The 20761-nt window shown below is 35.8% G+C and overlaps 1 protein-coding gene across 1 annotated transcript in view; it reads right to left on the reverse strand.

Annotated features, from left to right (window-relative positions):
- The window catches only part of LOC106713369 (axin), a 65065-nt gene extending 44496 nt beyond the window's left edge, over positions 1-20569 (reverse strand). Inside the window, exon 1 of the mRNA XM_045679542.1 lies at positions 20359-20569. The gene's annotated coding sequence lies outside the window, so the exon portion shown is untranslated. The remainder of the gene's footprint in view (positions 1-20358) is intronic.
- Between the last annotated feature and the right edge of the window lie 192 nt (positions 20570-20761).

Consider the following 20761-nt stretch of genomic DNA (forward strand, 5'->3'; position numbering starts at 1 on the left):
CATACGTAAAAACCACACATCATTGAAACGTGTACGTAAATACCTATATTTAGATACATTAAAAAGAGTAAGAGTTAAGAGAGAGAAATTACGTTTAAATTAGCACGGTGCGATTCAACAAGGTGTATAAATTACATCCGATACGTGTTCCGTTTTTTCAGTCAATAAATTTTACTATTGGCAATATTAAATGCATAAAATGCAAGCAGTGCAGACAAGCACCCTCATATAGGTTTTGCGATAAGTCACACTGTTTTGGGTTTACAATAAATTAAAAAATTTATGGGAAATCATTTTTGTAATCTATATATATAAAAGAAAGTCGTGTTAGTTACACTATTTATAACTCAAGAACGGCTGAATCGATTTGACTGAAAATTGGTGGGCAGGTAGCTTGGAACCGGGAAACGGACATAGGATAATTTTTACCACGTTTTCCATTATTTTTTTTTTATTATTCCGCGCGGACGGAGTCGCGGGTAAAAGCTAGTATCGTTTAAAATTGGCTTATTTCGTATTTTGAAAATGAATGACATGAAAGACTGTTTCTACAGTTACGTCTAGTATAGGGGTCTAAAATATTTAAACCACACAATAGATAGATTCAGACGGAAAAAAGGATAAAGTATGTATAAATTTCCTCAATTTAGAGCAATTAAAATTAGTAAATTTACTCTTAAACTGGTATTAAGAAATTTATTAAGCTTTTTATATTGCAGCATTCGCCGTTAGAAAGTATTTCAATAACTCCACTATATCTTTTTCAATTGCATTGTTTTAAAAAGGAATAAAACGTGACATCTTCAATAATTTTATTGGTAGTCTGGTATTGCCATCTCGCCGTATATAGACAGTAATATATGTCAACCGTACGATTCAATATGCCTTATTGATATCGCTTTATTGTTGCTTTGAAATTCACTTAACAATAAAGAAAAACAATGGACCGCTTTATTGTTAGAGATGAACCTTTATCCATATTACTTTTGTTGTTAAATACATAGATATTGTTTTATTAAAAGACCTCTTTATTGTTTAAAATTTAAGTAGGTACAATTAGTTTTCAAAGGATACGAAGGATAAAGGATTACGGTTTATTTGCAGTGAAGGGACCAGAATTCATGACTTAACCTCTTCGAATTTTATAACACTCCGCCAGAAACTTTAGTAAACAAACGTAACATACAGCAAGTACTAACAATATACATTCTCGTCGTAGTCAGATAGCAATAGTAATTCGCATACGTTGTCGCTAAACAAATTCAGAGGCAGACGTCGAGGCGGAGGCGGGAATGGAGACGAGGAAAATATTTTCCCTCTATTGTATCATGTGTTTATTCCCGGTACACAATAATATTTTTATCCGTATATAGGATTATATTGCCGTTATTTTACTTGCGGCAGCCAACATATTCGAGGCAATCTTTTCAGTATAATAGATTTCATTGTTTGTTTTGTAAAGATTTACATCGATTGAATGAAACAAGAACAAAGATCGTGCCATCGCCTCTCCTCTTATCTTGTAGAAGTGATATTATATTTTGTGACTGAATAAATCATTATCAACATCTGAGGGGGCACAAAGTACCTATGTGTCCTCCGCATTAAACACTCTCAATAACCCTTAGGTATTTTAGGAGTAGCTTTAGGATACTTTAGGACAAGGTTGAATTGAGCGTCAACCCTTACACTGCTCACTCGAGACTTCCAAAGTCCCTTCGAGTTACTAGAGAATCAAGGAGCCCTAGGAATCCCTAAATACATAGTATATTTATCGTTGCAGAGATACATTCGTGTTTTAACAAAGCTTTCATAAAATAATAAAAGCTAAGCAAAGTTTTTTTGTAACTGTACTGTTTTTTTCTAACGGTATTCAACTTGTTTTTATAATATTAACGACTTCTTATTTAATTACATAACAGAAGATTTTATTTTTTGTGTAAGATTTATCTATAATAAAACTTCTCCTCTATTAGACCAAGGACAAGTATTAGCTTTTATATAGAATTTGTTATCATTTCAATGCCTACTTCTACGATTTATATATATTTTTGTTATATTTGTTCTACGAATTGTGTTTTCTTATATTCATAGCAGGCTAGCGCGAAGTTTGCTTCGTAATCTGTAAGATTTTGAATATAAGCTTAGTTAGGTATTTATATAATTCTTACAATCTTACTAGTCTTAGTCTTTTTATACTTTAGGTAGTATATGATTACTACATTAGAATAAAATTTAAACAGCGTCTATTCCCTCAATATATTATTCAGTTCTATTTTAAATGTATTAATCATGTAATTTTCAGTAACTGACTAATAGTTTCTATCACATCTCAATTCAGCTCACTGACCGAGCCAAATTTTAAAATTAGATATAATATCATAACATGATTGTCACTGACCGATTCGTGTGATTCAATTCATTATTCCCTTGGCCGGAATGACATCAGCCAGACATATAAAAAAATATATTAAAAATAAATCGAGCGCCTACACCGATTTACAGGCGAGGACGTTTATTTCCTACCCATAACGATGAAAATGACTACATATTACTACATACATGGTACATGCTACGTCGTTCTTCTACGACAAGTCGCTCCTGTTGAAATATCTGTATTATAACATTGCCATCCCTTTCTCTCTTTTAACAAATAACAATGTCCGTATTCACAGTTATGATGACAGTTTGCAGTGCTATATTAAATTCTACATTGGGAAGCGAATTTAATTCTTTGAGTTTACTTTGGTTGTCGGCTTGAGGCAGATGTCTCCCTCGGATTGAATGCCGAATGCGATAAATTCGGTTTGCGGGCGGCCCACCTACACTCGCGCGCCTACAATCTGCATAATGCATCCGCCGCAGGTTGCCTGCGCCTAGAGAATTGCATTGTCGTGTTACATTTTCGCTATTTTCACTTATTTAAAAAGATTGAAGCGAAATAGGCGAAGGAAATAGTCTTTTAAGGTAATGGAACACATTTTATTTATTGAAAAGTTAGATTTTTTTTATATATATTGAATTTAGAATTATTAACTTAGAAATCTCCCATAGAAATAGCTTATATAACAATAGTCATTTATTGTAAAATATTTTTGACCTCTTCTAATAATACATGTGTACTTTTAGAATTTAAAACTGAACAATTTCATCACATTTCTAAAATTTAGATGTTTTTAAATCAAATAAAGTTATTAATTTGAAAATGTAATGATGATGAAATCCCGGCCGATATCGGCCACGGCGACTGTCTTCAACTCCGGTTTTGACGTTGGTGTGCTCGCATGTGGCTTATGTAGCCAATTTTGTTTGCGAAAATCCTCGCACATTATGGACATGAGAGCACACCGTTCACGTAATTATAGCTGATAGCCGCAGGTGGTCGGGCTTTCAGCTCGTCGCGTCTGGCATCTAGCTCAAGGAGTCGCCGGTTTTCAAATTGTTTGACGCTATGTTTAACTAGCGCTCTCCACTCCGGCCGTCTGGCAGCCTGCTGCTCCCACAGCGAAGGATTGATGTCGCACTGCTTCATGTGTCGCTTAAAAATGTAAAACTACGTAGTTTAAAAATGTCTACTACATTGGAGTTTTTTTCTACTATGAAAGCCATTATTCGTCATTACGGAGGTTAAACCACTTGAGCACAAACATTTCACAGCTTAAAAAATAAATAAAAAACTGTATTCACGCCATTTTTCTGGCGCGATGCCAAATATCGATTTACCTAAAACGAAACCAATGTTGTAGCGTATAATATTGTTATTTTAAGAATAACCAACAAAATATCGTTGGAATGTATTTTCACCAGTCAATATATTTGTCTCTCCCATATGTTCTGGAGGCATGGCGGCAGTTGCTCCGTAAGGCTGAAACATTTTCATTCGATCAAGTAAACGTACCAAATCCAACGGCTAAATGAAAGTGTTAACAGAAGTTAGAATTATTTACATCCATCGCTTCGTACATCCCAATGGGACAAGCAATTCCAGCTTTTTTCCTAGTCCGCTATTCATCGTTTTACTTTATTTATACCTCCGAGCTTTAGCCGGTCGTGATCAGAGCGCGAATGTAAGTGCTTCCCGCGAATTCAAAGGTAACACAATATGCAGGTAATTTGCTGATACCGGGGAGTCATGTACTCGTAGAGAGGAAGCCGACACCGCCTCACGCCGCTCGTCACTTCATAGCCCGACTCAAAAGGCTCACTTAGCCTTAGCGAAACTCAATAACTTTCACTTTAAATAATAAATTTTCCTTTGAAACACGCCGAACACAACTCCCTTAGGGTTGTCATTAATTTGTTTTATTGTGAAATTTCTTTGTACAGAGATAACTTTTATAACTTAGTCCTTGAGTTCTACACGCAATCTACATACGTTTAACACAATCAACTACAAGCTCCCATCGCTATCTTAGTGACGATTTTAACTTTAAAAACACTTTGTTAAAACATATTTTCATCTCAATATCTTAAAAAATGTGATAAAATATAATATTTTCTTTAAAATTACAAGGTGGCAAACGAACAAGCGGCCACCAGAATACGTCTGAGGATTGTGTAATGTCTGATGCAGTGGAAATTTACGGTTAGAAACAAAAACATCTGTAGCAGTATTAGAGTTCCAGAACGTAACCAACTATTTTTTAGCCGACTTCAAAAAGAAGGAGGTTATCAATTCGACTGTTTTTTTTTTATGTGTGTTATTTTATTTTCTTATGTCGTAATCGTCGATTTATTTCATATAGTAAATTATTGAAAATCATAATTTATGTTTTACAAGCTTTTACCCGCGACTCCGTCCGCGCGGAATAAAAAAAAAAAAAAAACGGGGTAAAAATTATCCTATGTCCTATTCCTGGTTCTAAGCTACCTGCCTACCAATTTTCAGTCAAATCGATTCAGCCGTTCTTGAGTTATAAATGGTGTAACTAACACAACTTTCTTTTATATATATAGATAATACGAATTAAACGTTTTTCAAATGTAATTCGGTAATTTTCTCTAAAGCTATCGTAAAAAAGGCTCCAAAATTAGACAGCCCTGGTATAAACGAAAATTGGCACGATCGAAGTAGGCGGCGGAATTTGCGCAATATAAAGAACTGATTGAGAAGAAATGGCGAAAGTACCATTGAGCCTTTATTAATTTTCTCTATTGGATAATATTGAAAGGGCAAAGTTTTGAACTCGAGCTACTTAAATAAATAGACATCTTTATTTTTCACAGGAAATGGAACTCTTATATAAAAGGTTCCGTTGCGTGGACAGAAAAAATTACTTCAGATTATGGATTTTACTACAACATTGACCTAGTTTTTGAGTCATATATACAGTCAAAACCGTTTATGGCGACATCGTTTAGAACAACATACCGGTTAAATTGACCAAAATCAAAGGTCCTGGCTGAATGTTATATACATATCTTTCCTATTAATACCTGTCACCGGTTGTTACAACTATCGGTTTTTACGACTCAATATGAGTAGTCCCTTCGATGTCGTTATAACAGATTTTGACTGTACTTATTATGTTTAATAAACTAGGTCACAGTTATATTATTAAATAGATTTACTACTTTTGTGTACCAATCATATCGACAGTAAAAATAAAAAATTACCCTATGATATAACGTCAACGTATAATGTTGTTAATTCAAACTAGCCGCTATCAAAATGCGCAACACAAGTTTACAAACTCGATCATCCGGGCACTGACAAGTTTCGTAAAGCAAATTAGAAACAGGCATCAGGACTCGAGAACGATGGTTCGGACGTCATCAAACTGGCGAAGTTCCGGCCGTTGTTACCGAGCGCGGTGGACTCTACAACAATTTCCACTGGCCGACGGCAAGCTGTTTTACACAAATAGGAATCACGCGGGGCAGAGTTGACGCTTAGTCGCTTAGTGTAAAAGGGTCTTAATGCCCACTGCTCACCTCGGTTTACTCGTAATTGGTTTAATGCACGCCACTCGGCCGCGACGCTCGCTATCGAATTAACTCAAATTGCATTGTCAAGCCAATGCGGACAGTTCATGAGCCTCTCCGACTGCACTCTCGCTCTACGTAACAGACGATTATATTCCGTTACTAACTTTTATTCATAAATTATTTCTACGTTACAACGTATTTATTTTGTCATTTAAACTTGTCATCTTCATTCTGATAACAAGAAATCTTGAATTGGTTTTCAAACCCGTATATAATCTGTTTATAATGGAGAACAAACTGTTTAAGAGCTTACTATATTGATTTGTATCAAAAACACATACGAAACATTCTAAACAGACACCAAAGTAATCTTAATTTATTCCGTAAGCCGACAAAGTAGACAAAATAAAAATGCCCTGTATTCCTTTTCAAGAAACTATAAGAGAATCGATTCGAGGCCGCAAATGGAAGGCACGCGCCAGTTCAGGGCCGGCGTCTCATTCTGATCTTCTGGCAAACAAAGCTACGGCGTCAAAGGCTCTGTGTAAAAAGGAATCCAGTGATAGAGGCAGTCAACAATGGGCCAGATAAGATGTTTGGTACAAAGTCATAACAAGAGCGATTACATTTTTTTAAATAAAGATTACACTAGTTACGTCAAAAGTATCAAAAATCAATCCAACGTGTCGTAAATAAAAACTATAAAACATTGTGTGTAATCATTTAAAAACGTAATATGTAGCATAGCATATTAATACATTGTTACCAACGACAAGCAGAGTTACAAAGGCATTTCTACTAATTTTTTTAGGAAAGCGAAGACAACAAAATATTAGTAATTTAAAGTTAACCCTTTTTGTACAGAAAAAAAAAACGCTTTCACAATACAACTTTTTCGTAAACTCGCTATTCTTTTATGTCATCGGTCGGGTCGCGGCGGGCGAGGTGAGCTTCCGGACTCGCTTTGTGGCGCATTGATACAGCGCCGCCGATAAATATTGTGGCGAGCTTTGACTGCCGATATTATTGCACTACTATCGACGCCCTACCCTACTCTACCCTACCACCTCTTACACGGTGTTTTGTTTTAACAGCACACTTGACTGCCTCGCGAATGTGTGCGAAAGTTTTTATTAAACCCAGGCGTACATTAAAAAAAAATAACAATTGGTAACAGATAATTGCCATTGTATCCAATTAATGAAATAAAGTTATTTAGAGTATTTTTTTTATAAGGCATATATTTATCACTTGATCTAGAATTAACAGACAGATCCAAGGATTTATGTGATATAAAAATATACTAGCTATCGACCGCGACTCCGTCCGCGCAGAATTAAAAAAAAAGAATAAACAGCCTATGTGTTCTTCCAGACTACGTTCTATATCTGCGACATATTTTACCAAGATCCGTTGAGTCGTCCCGAAGATATCTTCAAACAAACATCCATCCATCCAAACATTCGCATTAGTAGTATTAAGATTTATTGTTATGTTAAGGTTAAAGTTAACAAGGTCAAACTTAAAGTTAACAAGATACATATGTGTATTTTATCATTCAAATGATGACATATTGATCTTATCATTTACCCTAGAAAATGTCAACATCAATACGTATAAGTATTTTCGGTATTCGTTTAAATCTAATATATAAAATTCTCGTATCACAGTTTTCGTCACCGTACTCCTCCGAAACGGCTTGACCGATTCTCATGAAATTTTGTGAGCATATTCAGTGGGTCTGAGAATCGGCCAACATCTATTTTTCAACATTTTTTTTTTAACTGAGCGCGGACGGAGTCGCGGGCGACAGCTAGTATTTTATAATATCATTGAAAGAAAGAAGTCCTTATCAATCACATCATGAGGTATACAGGTGACAGGATGTGGGGCTTAGCGTAAACCGACGCTGGGCAAATAGCTCGACGGGCAGGTACACTGCGATGTGCGAGTCGTGCCGGGTTCAAGTCAAACATCATAAATCGCGGGGCTCAAACAGCCCGCCGCAAGGCCTGCACGCCGACTGCCTTTGTAGTTGTTTGACGCGCAACGAATACATATAATTGTTATTTAAATTTTCTACTATACTACATAAATTAAATATGTATGTTTAGCACAAAAACTAATAATATTTTTATGGTTAGACTAGCTATCGTCTGCGACTCCGTGTGCGCAGAAAAAAACTTAATAAGTAGCCTATGTGTTCTTCTAGAATATATGTTCTACAACTGTGCCAAATTTCATAAAGATCCGTTGGGCCGTTCCAGAGATACCTTAAAACAGATATCCATACATCTAAACATTCGCATTTATAACATTAGTAAGATTATTACAATATAAAGAAACTACGATGGTTATTTATTGTGTTATAATGTTCACACATTAGTGTAAACACGACACGACAGAAAAACATTGCATTAGAAAATGGTACACTTCTATATTTTGTTTCTGTATTTTTTTCTTAGGTAACGAATCATATATGCAATTTTTGAGATTATTTATGAAGCAACGATGGCTAAGATCAGGTGAGCCGCTTTCGTTTCTCGTTCGCCTTTCATTCATAAAAGAAACGTTGAAAAAATCCAAATGAATTAGAGCACAGAAATGAAAGATAAAAGAAAATGTAATTTGAAATATGAATTACAACATCAAAGGAAATGAAAGATTTTTAAGAGATTTGAAAATCAACGGAGCACTTATCGTAAGTATAATAAATAGCTAGATATATAGGCAGTGTGTCGCGTTAGAGCTGTGAGCCGTGACCGCTGAACGTGCAGCCACCGACATCGATTATATGGCGACTCACTTTCTGGCCGCGCGAAATATAACACAGGGCTGTCCAAATACATTTGCTTTCTATTTTATTAATATTGATTTTTTAAATATTAATTCAGTTTAGTATTTTAATCCGTTATTGTGATTCTTCCGCATAACATAACATTGTTTGTCATTTAATCTTACTAATATTATAAATGCGAATGTTTAGATGGATGTTTGTTTAAAGGTATCTCCGGAACAGTTCAACAGATCTTGATAAAATTTGGCACCGATGTAGAACATAGTCTGGAAGAACACAAGAGCTACTTACTATTTTTTTAATGCCACGCGGACATATAGTACAGGAATAAATCTATTATACAAATACTGTTTAAGTATATTAGATAAAACGCACTACTTCTACTTCCATAAATGGTAGCGTAGTTTTTTTTTTTTAAATCATGATAAAAATACATTTATGTAAATCAGACAACGATTTCATTTTACAAGTTTTACTCTATTTCAAGTTTATTGTATATATTTTAATTAGTGAACTGATTGTGTCAGCCCTGTGCGGGCGCCGGCGGGTCTCGTTTGATCTCGAGCGCTCTCACGCCCCGCCGCGCGGCGCGATTGATTTCACGCCGATAGTTCATTACAGCTCTAAACAAACAATCATCTTGTTGCCTTAAACTTATTACATTCCTAACACTTTGATCTCTAATCAAAAGAAATATTAATGACATTACATACCAACAGCTTTATTTATTCTCGTGGTCAATGTATTCACTTTAAAAATAAGTACCGCATTGACGTTTCAGTTAAAAATTCGTGTTAATCTCTTTGAAACATTAACTTTGTAGACTGTAATTCTAATCCACAATTTAATAATTTAAGTTACCATTATTTAAAAAAACACTCTCATTCTTTCCCAATTTTACATCTAATACGGCTGCATGGATCTTGATGAAATTTGACATAGATTTAGAACATAGCTTGGAAGAACACAAAGGCTGCTAATTGTTTTTTTTTTTTTATTTCAATTAGTTTTCGCGGACGGTGTCGCGGGCGACAATTAGTGATTGAATAAATCGGTATTGTGACTTAGTGAAACATCTGCTAGTAGAGTTTTGAGAGGTGATGCGAGTAATAAGCGTGAACAATCGTCGCAACAGATGGCATCAGCTCCTGGCGGCCGCGCAGACAATCTGCGTAACGCATTATCAACTCGCCTGTGGATTTTGTAATAAATCATTATGATACAGCTGTATAACCATGCGCACTGATATGCTTTGAATATACCAACACCTACCCGAGACCAATTAAATTAAATATATGTCATATGGTTTTTAATGCAGTCGTTGCAAAAAAAAGTTTTAAATTAACCGCCGCTTAGATGAAAAAGAGTAACATTTCAAACATATGTACAGCGGGAATAATGATGACATACAAAGTCTTTAGTTCTAGTAACATGACATCAAAGGTTAGGTCAGGTAATTTTAAAAGCCATAAAAGTTATAATTCGTAAAGTGTATCAAAGCTGTAGTATAGTAATTGTTGTGTTATTCAAACGCTTATTAACAGTAAAAGTTCAAACACTGCTAGTGTGGTGATAAAAGCTTATAGCTAAGCTATAAATTTAATTAAAATTTTAATTAACACGTGAGTTGTCCGCGCACCGGCCACGGTCCAGACGAAACTGGGCGGCAGCGCGAGGCGAGAGGTGCGAACGTCACTCCGGCCGTGAAATCGTACAAATAAATAGCGGTAAAGATAACAAATTACAGGGAAATTGCTAATGATGAGCGGAGCGCCCGCGGCCGGTGCATTAAGCCGCCGGCAAACATCAAAGGGCCCTTTGACCGCGCCGACACGCCCACGCGCTCCCCCCGCGCCCCCACGCGACCCGCGAGCTACTAATACACTAATGTTTGCTAATAACGGGGAATAAACGATATTACCTCCTATTGTTACAGCATAGTTAAGTTAAATCATATAAATGACATAATAAACTGCGGCGGCTTTAACTGAGACACACAAGCAAATTATGACATTGTTTAGTTAAGCAAAAAGCTGACAACGTAAAAATAGACAAAAGACTTTTTACTTTCCAGTTTTATAAGATGTATATTTTTATGATGGCCATTACACGTCTCTGCATTCAGCCAGCGCTGGCAATTAATCAGCAGTCACCGATTCGGGCGCCGCGCTTCCGGTCTTATACTTTGTGGTTATTTTTTACACGTCAAATAATTTATATAGAGTTAATAAAAGTGAACTGATTAAACCAAATTATGAGCAAACGTTTCCTTTTATGTATGCATCAGGTTTCTTAACATAATTACGAAGAAGATGTTCGTTTGTTTTATCTGCACATTGAGTTGTTCATGTACACTAAGGGGCTCTTTAAGTGGCTATTATACGACTCTGTATGTGACAAATGTATGCAATGCAAATTGTTTATGGCTTGCATTATAAATATGTCTGTTAATTTTGTATTTGAAAAAAAACATCTCTTTAGGAGAAAACTTGACAAGTCCACCTGATGGAAAGTAAAGATCGTAAAGCTCACTTAGTAGAAACATATTCAGTCTTCTCTTAACTACTACAACGAGATGAAAACAATGACGCAAACAATATTTACACTGTTTATGATACATAAATTGACTAGATCTTTTATTAAGAAACCAAAAATTAAATATTCTTTAGAAACTGCTGGTGTTATACTATAATTTATTTAAAATATAATCTACTAGGGGAAAATGATAGGCGCATTTATTCACGTATTTTCGTAGCTCCGTGGCTTCGCTGGAAGCCGAAATATGCACTAAAATTGGGCGCGAGCATTGCGTCGCGCCGCGGCTCTCAGGACTTTCAATGGCTATTGCATCGTTTATATCTACATATGTAATACACAGCAATATTAAAAAAAGAGTAACATTTTAACTAAAAAAGTTTTGTTAACTGAGTCTACTAAACAGAAAAGTATATTTTGGGAGTAGAATATTATAGAAAGTTTTTCACATAGGTATCTACTCTAAATTAGGTTTATTAAAAAAAAAAAAACTGTGAAACAAATTCAGAACCTCAAACAAACTACTCCGCGCCCTTACCTCCAGGCTATGAAGCCGTAAATGTTTGCTTGCAAAAGTTAAATTTAAACCGATTCAAATTTCAAGATGATACATGATTTATTATAAGTCCGATACGTATAGGCGATGAGGGGGATGCCGGAGCGGTGCGGGGCAGGGTATGAAGGGGTGAGCGGGTCGCGCGGGGCCGGCACTCGAGCGCGTCGTTACGTGGTGTCGGAGAGGCGGCGAGGGCCCGATAACGAGCCACTCCAGCCGCGGCGCCAGCGGTAACTGTCACCCTGTCAGCCATCAGCCAGCTCCGGAGGCTGAACACTGAACGTCTAAATCATATTACACGTGCTGAACCCATTTAAATCATGCAATCAACATTCTCATTTATATATTTCATATTGTTATTCCTATTTAAGATCAAAATAATTAGTTATCCGCCTTGTTCAAGAGGGAAGGGACCCCTTCCCTGTTCCTACAGAGTCTAAGTTAGTCTTAGTCTACCATTTATCTAGGAACATTACCTACATATATTTAAGAATGATAAAATAAGGCAACGTGCCAGACGCATTGTACTTTTATAATGCATAAGCTAGACAAAATTGATAGAAGAATACTAATCGTCATCAAAAATCGCTTTCTCCTATGACTCATACCTGTTACGGTCACATTTGCGCTGAGACAAAACACGTCCGACACCTCAAAGCAGCGAGAGCGCTCTGAAGATTAATTAATATTCATTAAGATGATAAAAAATGTAGAATCACATAAAAAAATCTTTTGATGACAGGTTTTATAATTTGCGATATATTCTCTCAATTCACAAGTATCATTCATGTCATGCTCGTATAAATAAATCTGGCCATAAATAATGTTACGATAAAATAAGTATGCTTGAATTCAGAAGCGTTTGCATATAAATATTTCTTGCGTTATATTTCCCGCCAATTCCTATTAATTATTCTTGTGATACAGTAATGGTGGTTGTAGGGAGAACAAAAAATTTAACCAATCTATTTACTCTTATTAATAAAACCCGATATCATGTAGAGTAATACTTATAATTAAATAGAAATACATAAATTAAAATTTTATTTTATTGATACGTTTCATTATTTACCTTCAAAAAAATTTACTTGCAATACATCAAAGTAAATGAAAATCTGATAAAGTCGACCCAATAAAACATAATAACGAAATTATTATTCCCTACTTCAAAGATTCTTGTCACTTTTTACCAGTATTCTCATTTTGTTTCTAAAGGTCGACAAAATTACCAAGCGACAAAAAATCTTCAAATTAATAGCTCAAATAAGTTGGACGAAACGTTACACAAAAACACTTAATTAAATTTATATCCGGTATTTGAAATGCTACTCACTTTGATTTGGTAGGTAGACAAGAATCAGTGAAAAACATAATAGCGACTTCTAACTATATAAACCCTAAATGTGACAAGAAGAGGTATTATTTTTATCTAGTTAATACACGACTACCGCGTTTTCACTATCGAAAAACCTGTACAAAAACATCTGTCATCTCTCTTAATCTCTTTGAAAAATTGAGATAACTATGTTATGACTTCGGCAGTTTAAGACCACAGTTAAACAAACAAAGGTTCACTTTATAGTGTCGCTACGAGCTAATTACAAAATCGAAACCGCAACTATAAAGTAACCTCTACAACCTTCAAAGCGGAATCTTCTCAGACGACACTCGGCCTTTGTAACTGGCAAGTCTCCTCTTCACCGTGCCGAAATGTGAATTAGGGTGCAGTGCACCGAAAGGGGGTCATAGCAGCCTGAAGAACACTGCATTTGGGCGTCGTGAGGGGTGGCAGAGGAAACAAAACGACCGCCGGTCCGTGTCAAGACGCGCTGCGCTGCCAATGGCGATCGCAATCTACTTTTTGTCGGCGCCCCGCAAACGACCCGATGGCGTCTCCGGCCCTCACATTATGCTCGCTTTGTGACAAAGGGAAGAAAGGTAGCTCTCAGTTTTGCACTAGATACTAAATTTTTAAATCGTACTTGAGATTTTATCGCTAATGTACTTTTGTGAACTTTTAACTTACCATTGTAGGATAAGTAAAAGCATAGATATTATATATCCTGTAAAAGTAGCCTTATTTTTAAGATTTTTTTTAACCACAGCATTGCGATGTAAATCTGATTTAAATCTAAACATTTCAGTTTGGTTTATTTCATAGGAGTCATAAAACTCATCTATACTAGAAACTAATTCGAACAGAACAGAATTAAATGGAATGTTGAGCAATAGACAATAATGGTGGAGGTGAACGCACTGGCAATTTGATTCGGCACACGAGCAAAGACAAGACAAGACGCTGTTCTAGTGTAGAAACACCGGGTTACAGTGTAATGGATGGGACAGAGGTAATTGGAGCGGTCTAAAGACATGGACCAGGGTTGCGTCTTGTCATCTATCGATATCTCAGAACAACTTATCGATTAGAATCGAGACAGGCGATTTCATTTTTATTTTCATAACAAAATTGTAGTCACTTTTGTAAAGTTTAGCGACGTACGAAACAATATTTGAAACAACCCAATTGCATATAAGTAAAACACAATGTACCTAAATACTTATGATTTATATTCCGCTTACTAATATTATACTCAAAAATATAAATTTACTCAAATTTACGCTATAGTACGAAACGCAATCAGACCCAGCTCTAAGCGTACACTCCGGAGCAGAAACAGAACACCACAATAGTAAGACGTTGCCGGCCTGACAGAATAACATTCGTAGTGCCGTAAACGTCAATACATGAGAGGACAAGATCACGATTCGTCAACCGAGGCGGGCAACGGGCACCGGGCATCGGGTCGCGCTCTGCCGGTTCACGGCTCTACGCCTCGAGTGACACTAGACGCATGGCTCAAAGGCGAGTGTTTGCCCCTTTGTCTTGCCGGGCAATTAGTGCGGTCCGTTCATTTAATTCTATCGGTCGATTAGCTGTAGAGCCAGGTGGCCATTAATTGTGACGTCGGTTCTACGAGCCCCGGTGGGCGTCAGCGTTTGTTATCCGAAACAAAACCCTACCGTAAAATCTTTAGATGCAAATTGCGGTGCATCGCAAATTTCTTAGTTTGAACATCCTCCTTGCTACGTGCTACGACAAATGCTAAATCGAGTTATGAGACGAAATTTGAATAATATAGTTTGTAGGGAATTATTTCATAAGTTAAAAGATATTTTAATCGTTTTCTGTTTTGTTTAAATCAATAAGATAAATCGCAAAACATTTCAAGTCAGCTATTCAATTGACAGTTAATAAAAGGTGTAGTCGATTTTGTAGCGAGGGCGGTGAGCGATGTACGTAAACAAGCATTGAATCGACGCAGTAGAGATTCGCATTGAGAGGTGTATTACTTTGAGCTTAGGCGCGCAGCCCGAGGCGAGGCTGAAAGGCGGCTTTTGAAGCGCATTTACATGTGACGCGCCGCGCCGCTGCCAATGAACGAGCCCGTACAACGTTGTTACAACGCGCTACGCTTAGGTCACTGACGCACTGAACAGGTCACCATTCACCACACGCTTTGACACACTTCTCACAAATGTACTCATCATTACATTTCATTTGTACTCATCCAAGATTTCCAGACTGATCCAGGGTATGGTATTTATCTTGTTTAAACTTAGCAATGCGTACGTTCACATAACGAGGATTCATGTTCTCTGAGAACGTTACCATACTTAAAGTTAATTAATTCTCTATTTTAAATTATAATAAAGCCTTTGCTAACACATAAAATCTTTTTAAGAATTTGTCTAATAAATGATAACTATTACAATCTGAATAGTTTTATTTAAGTTGTCATCGACCCGCATCTTGGCTAGAAACCCGCGGTTCTTAAATGCATCAAGCAAGTATTCAAAGTTGAAGAAATTCGCTGTTTACCTTCCAAGACGAGGATCTGGAAAAACTTGGTCGGTCGAACGAGCGCCCGCATGTTAGAGCCGACAACTTTACGTCAAGTTTTATATTAAAGGATTGAATGGGGAGAAACTTATTGGATACAGTTTTGATGCACGTTTGGAAACTTTGCTTAATCTATTAGCTGTTTGATCTTTGAGCCTTTGAGAGATAATCTTTTGAGTGGGATCCACCTTGAATGGAAATGTCGTTATTCAAATAAATTGCGACGGCTACCCTCTCATTTCATGGAACCAATTTTTGCGCCGAAATGAATGATGTGCCTAGGATTAAGTAAGGGCTTTTAGGTAATTTTGAAAAACAGTGTTAAGTTAGCGATATTTATTTTTAACCTTGTTACAGAGTTTTAAAATAAAATAGAACATTTTTCGACAAAATAAAAAAATAAAATTCAAAAACGTAAAATATTCCCAATTAAATATTTGTAATTGCTAAAATTCGTACCGATTTCATTTTTAAATAGCTAAGATTTGCGAAGAGAAAAATTAATTCTCTACAAGGCAGGTATAATCCGGCAAGCTTTTATTGTTGTCTTTTTTTAGCGCGCCTTAGCACCTGCAACTGCAGAATCAAGTGAACTTCACACGTACTTTAGCTGAGACAAAGGAAGCCTTTACAGCAGGCGACGCCGCCCGCCCGCCCCGTGATACCTATCGAGCCTTATATTCTACTTACGTACAAGTGTTATGAACATGAACATTTTATATCTTCACAGTGATTATTATAATCCGATATCATAATTATGTTTGATGAATACGAATGGTGTAAAAAAGTAATGATAGTTACAATAGTTCCACAGCACTGTACAGAGAGGTAATAATTGACAATGTCATTTGAAAGACTCAAATATTAACGTGTAAAAAACATCAGCAAAAAACTAAAAGGGTAAACTTAGGCCCTTCGTACACAAGGCAACGTAAACCGTCGAAACTAATTTTGTACGTTATACGTTGAGTGCGCTCCATTCACAACATTGAATCGTCGACGGGAATCTATCTATTCTGTCAGTACAGACAAAGCGAATACGTGTCAACTATAGAGATCTGCTCTGTCATCTTGAAAATCGCAGCGACTTTTGAGTCTGCCGTGAGTCTTGGACTTACAGGTAGAGGGCGACTGGCTTTAGCTATGACAGATAAAAATGAAGACGACGCGTGCCTGTGTACGAATCTCAATGACATTGTATTCCGTAAGTCACTTTGCAACTAAAATCACCGGGTTTCGAAGATTTAAGTTGCCTTGTGTACGAAAGGCCTTATATAGTCTGACCGATGTTTAAAAATGCTCTTTGGCGTTTATGTCACACGGAGGTCAACAATAGGGCGTCTTGGGCAAGCATCAAGAGAGGCGGCTAGGGGCCAGGGGTAGCGGTGTATGCAGAGCGGACAGTCTAACGGCGAGCCCCACTCGAGCCGACACAAATCGACCTACGCCCTGCATGCAGCGCCGCATTGTTACTTCGCATCTAAAAGAGACTTAATAATAAGTCCCTAGAATTTTTAATGCGCCTTCTTTTCTCTTTTCCTAAAGCCGATGAGTAAAGACATGTAAAGCTTCCTGCAGTAAGTAAAGCTTAACTGTATGAAGATATGTAGATGTAAGCAATACCTTCCTGTCTAGGAAGGTATATAAGTATTGTAAGTCTTGACAAGAGAATACATAGATCATCTAAAAGCTTAAATTCGAAATTCAGCCCAGTGTGTCTTAAATTTTTGAATTTGAATTTTGTACTTTAAAGTCATTGATGGACTTAAAAATTTATATTTAAGACACATTAATTTAAATTTTACCAAAAGTCTTACATATCTCACTAACTTTCTAATAATTATGACCATAGGTTTTCACTGTTCACCTGCACAAAGGCATTTAAGTTTTTTAAAAAAGTATGACGATATGTTTTGACCTATACAATTTTTCGAACAGTAACCCAAGCTTAGGTTCAAATTTCTACTAGTCCTTGTAAACGAGTCCCGTTACAAACCCTTACGAAATCAACTTACGGTATCCATCTCCATTAACGAGTGAAGCTAACAAAGCCTTTGCAATACGTCTGTTCGTCTTTGAGTCGTCTCCTAAGGGACGGGCGGGAACCTTGCATGGGAATTAAAAGTCACCAGTTGGACGTGACGTCATGGTTTACTTACCTTATTACGCTTTAGGCGATGTACACACGATACATTTTATGTAATTTTTTTTTTAGATTTTTTTTATATTTATCCCCGTAAATTGGAAGTAATTTGCGTGATTTTTTTTACCTTTAATTCTTTTGTTTTATATATCTTTATCTATCTATATATATAAAAGAAAGTCGTGTTAGTTACACTATTTATAACTCAAGAACGGCTGAATCGATTTGACTGAAAATTGGTGGGCAGGTAGCTTAGAACCAGGAAACGGACATAGGATAATTTTTACCCCGTTTTCTATTTTTTATTCCGCGCGGACGGAGTCGCGGGTAAAAGCTAGTTTAAAATAAGCGCATAAGACGAAGGATTCTGTTTCGGCGAAATGGAGATGAGGAGTTACCGTTTGCTTTGACTGACTTCGAGGAACTTGTTAATGAAGTGAACTATTTTCATTAATAATTTCAAAACATAATTTTTTTTTAATAAGAAACATATAAGACATTTGCGTACTTACACATAAGAAGGTTTCGCCCTATAATAAAATAAAGCATAAAGAGAAAAATTCGTATTATACGCATGTGTGCGAAACTTTTTATGCTTCTCACTTTTAAAGTTCAATAACCAAGCAAATGTCGCAGACAAATAAAAATTTAACGACTCAAGATCTCTTTGGAGGTTGTACTGAAGAGCATCTGAAGTAGTCTTCTCACCACCACTCCACTACAAAGCGCGATCATTTTCATATCACTAAGATAATGATAAAGAGTCGTGAGGTAGTCGAGGGTGGGGGGAGAGGGTAATTATAAAGCCCTCTCTAAAACGCTTCACACTTGAAAACAAATCCTAAAAGGCGCTTACGACGTTCCGCGCCGCGGCGCGGGCATTAGCGCACTGTCGCATCTTCAGAGGGCGGCGAGATCAAAGGACGGGTACACAGCAACCGCTTCCATTGATGTCGCGCACAAAGGGAATTGATTGTTGCAAACCTCTTTTTCACAAAAAAAAAATATCGAACGAGATAAAACGACGTTTTGATCATACATCTGCTACTTTTATTATATGACTCGCTTTTACCGTATTGTTTCTGTGTACCGCGATGTTTGCGCGCTTTTATGATACGATATTATTGATTCATGTACCCAATGTTCACAAATATATACCAACAAATATAACAAAGCTAAGAAGCAAAGTTTGTTTGAAAGTTCCAAGACAATTTGAAACTTTTTGTAGGGATTTAATCTAATTTACAATATAGATCATACATTATTTAACATACATATTTAATATAATACAGCTAACATACTTACATTATATTTATCTTTTTCTATTTATGTGAAAATGACAACAGTTATTGCTTTCTCCGCAAATGATATAGCACTAATTTATATTTGTACAAAAATACATTATGATTATTATAAATCAATATATCTAGGTATATATTTTTAAACTTTATTATCTTGTAAAAATTATAAATGCTATAAATTAGATGTTTGTTTGAAGTTATCTTTGGAACAACTTAACAGGTCTCCGTGAAATTTGGCATAGATGTAGAACAAAATCTGGACAACCACATAGATAACTAATTAAGTATTATTTAAATCCGCATAGACAAAGTCAAGGTGACAACTAGTATATTTATAAAAATTTCAACCAACAGTACTTGTAAGCATTTTACCATGGGTTACACTACCAAACCTTTCATACCAAAAATATCTCATTCTCAAAGAAGTCTGTTGTCAGAAGTAAATCATTGTTAATTAGAAGTGCATGTTAGAATATAAAAACATTAATACAAAACGAAAACCCAAAATAGCAAGTTAATGATTTTATAAAGTTTAAAAACAATTATTCAAGCTATGTTTGCCTAAGATTTCGAATTTTTTTTTTTATAATAAATTATTTATACTCAGAAAATATTATATTAAGGAAGTATGTAAGACTAAAAAGAAATTGTAATGATAAATAATTGGATTAAGGAGTCTCAATACAAAAAAATAACCATAACCATTTTTCATAATGCAATTAGTAGTCTAACAAAATGGTTGGCAAAGGGTTAGAAAAAAAGAACAAAGAATATATGAACTTTTTTGAAAAAATTACTTGAGAATGTTTTTAATTTGAAAAGCAACAAAAAGGGTCTAATACTAACACTCATTCATATAAGGTCCAAAATACTTTGATAGAAAATACTAGGTCAATAGGTAAACACTATTCCAAAAGTTTGTAAACAAATAAACTTTAGTTCTATATACCGAGATGAGCGCGGAGGACTACAGCGAGTTCTAAGAAACAAAACATCTTAAGCGTCAAAGATGTTTAAAATTCGAGTAGATGAGACATAACCTTTTAAAGAATTATTAATAACCGTTACATGAAATGTATCCGCCAGCGACAAAGTGACTTGAGCTAATTACAAAGTTCAAGAACATTAAAATACCCTTTGAGATGTAAAGCGTTAATTTTAGAAGTCGTAATCTTGAAATAAGCTTTGGTACCTTACCTCGTTGACACCTGAAGACTCAACTGATCCCAGAGTTCGTTATAACTTTGCACACAAAACTTTTTATTTTGAACTATAAACTGATACACTTGATAACGGGTAATCACTTCGAGAAACTTAACAAACAGTCTTTTAACTTATAAACAAACAAGAAACAGGAGTTCGATGTGGAAAACAATAATTTATCCACACACGGTTGACGTCGCTTTCGCCATGGTGTTGATGCACTTGAGCGATATCTAGCGGACTCGAAGTACATTAAACTTGCTATTCCTGTTTACGCAGTAAAACACCAAAATATAAGACAAAAAAAACATTAAAAATGTAAATAATGTACTGTTAAATATTCAATTCATTAATTTAATTATTACACACTTAATAAACTAATAAAGGAGGTTTCTAA

Source organism: Papilio machaon, chromosome 10 (assembly GCF_912999745.1).
Source record: "Papilio machaon chromosome 10, ilPapMach1.1, whole genome shotgun sequence".
NCBI classification, from domain to species: Eukaryota; Metazoa; Arthropoda; class Insecta; order Lepidoptera; family Papilionidae; genus Papilio; species Papilio machaon.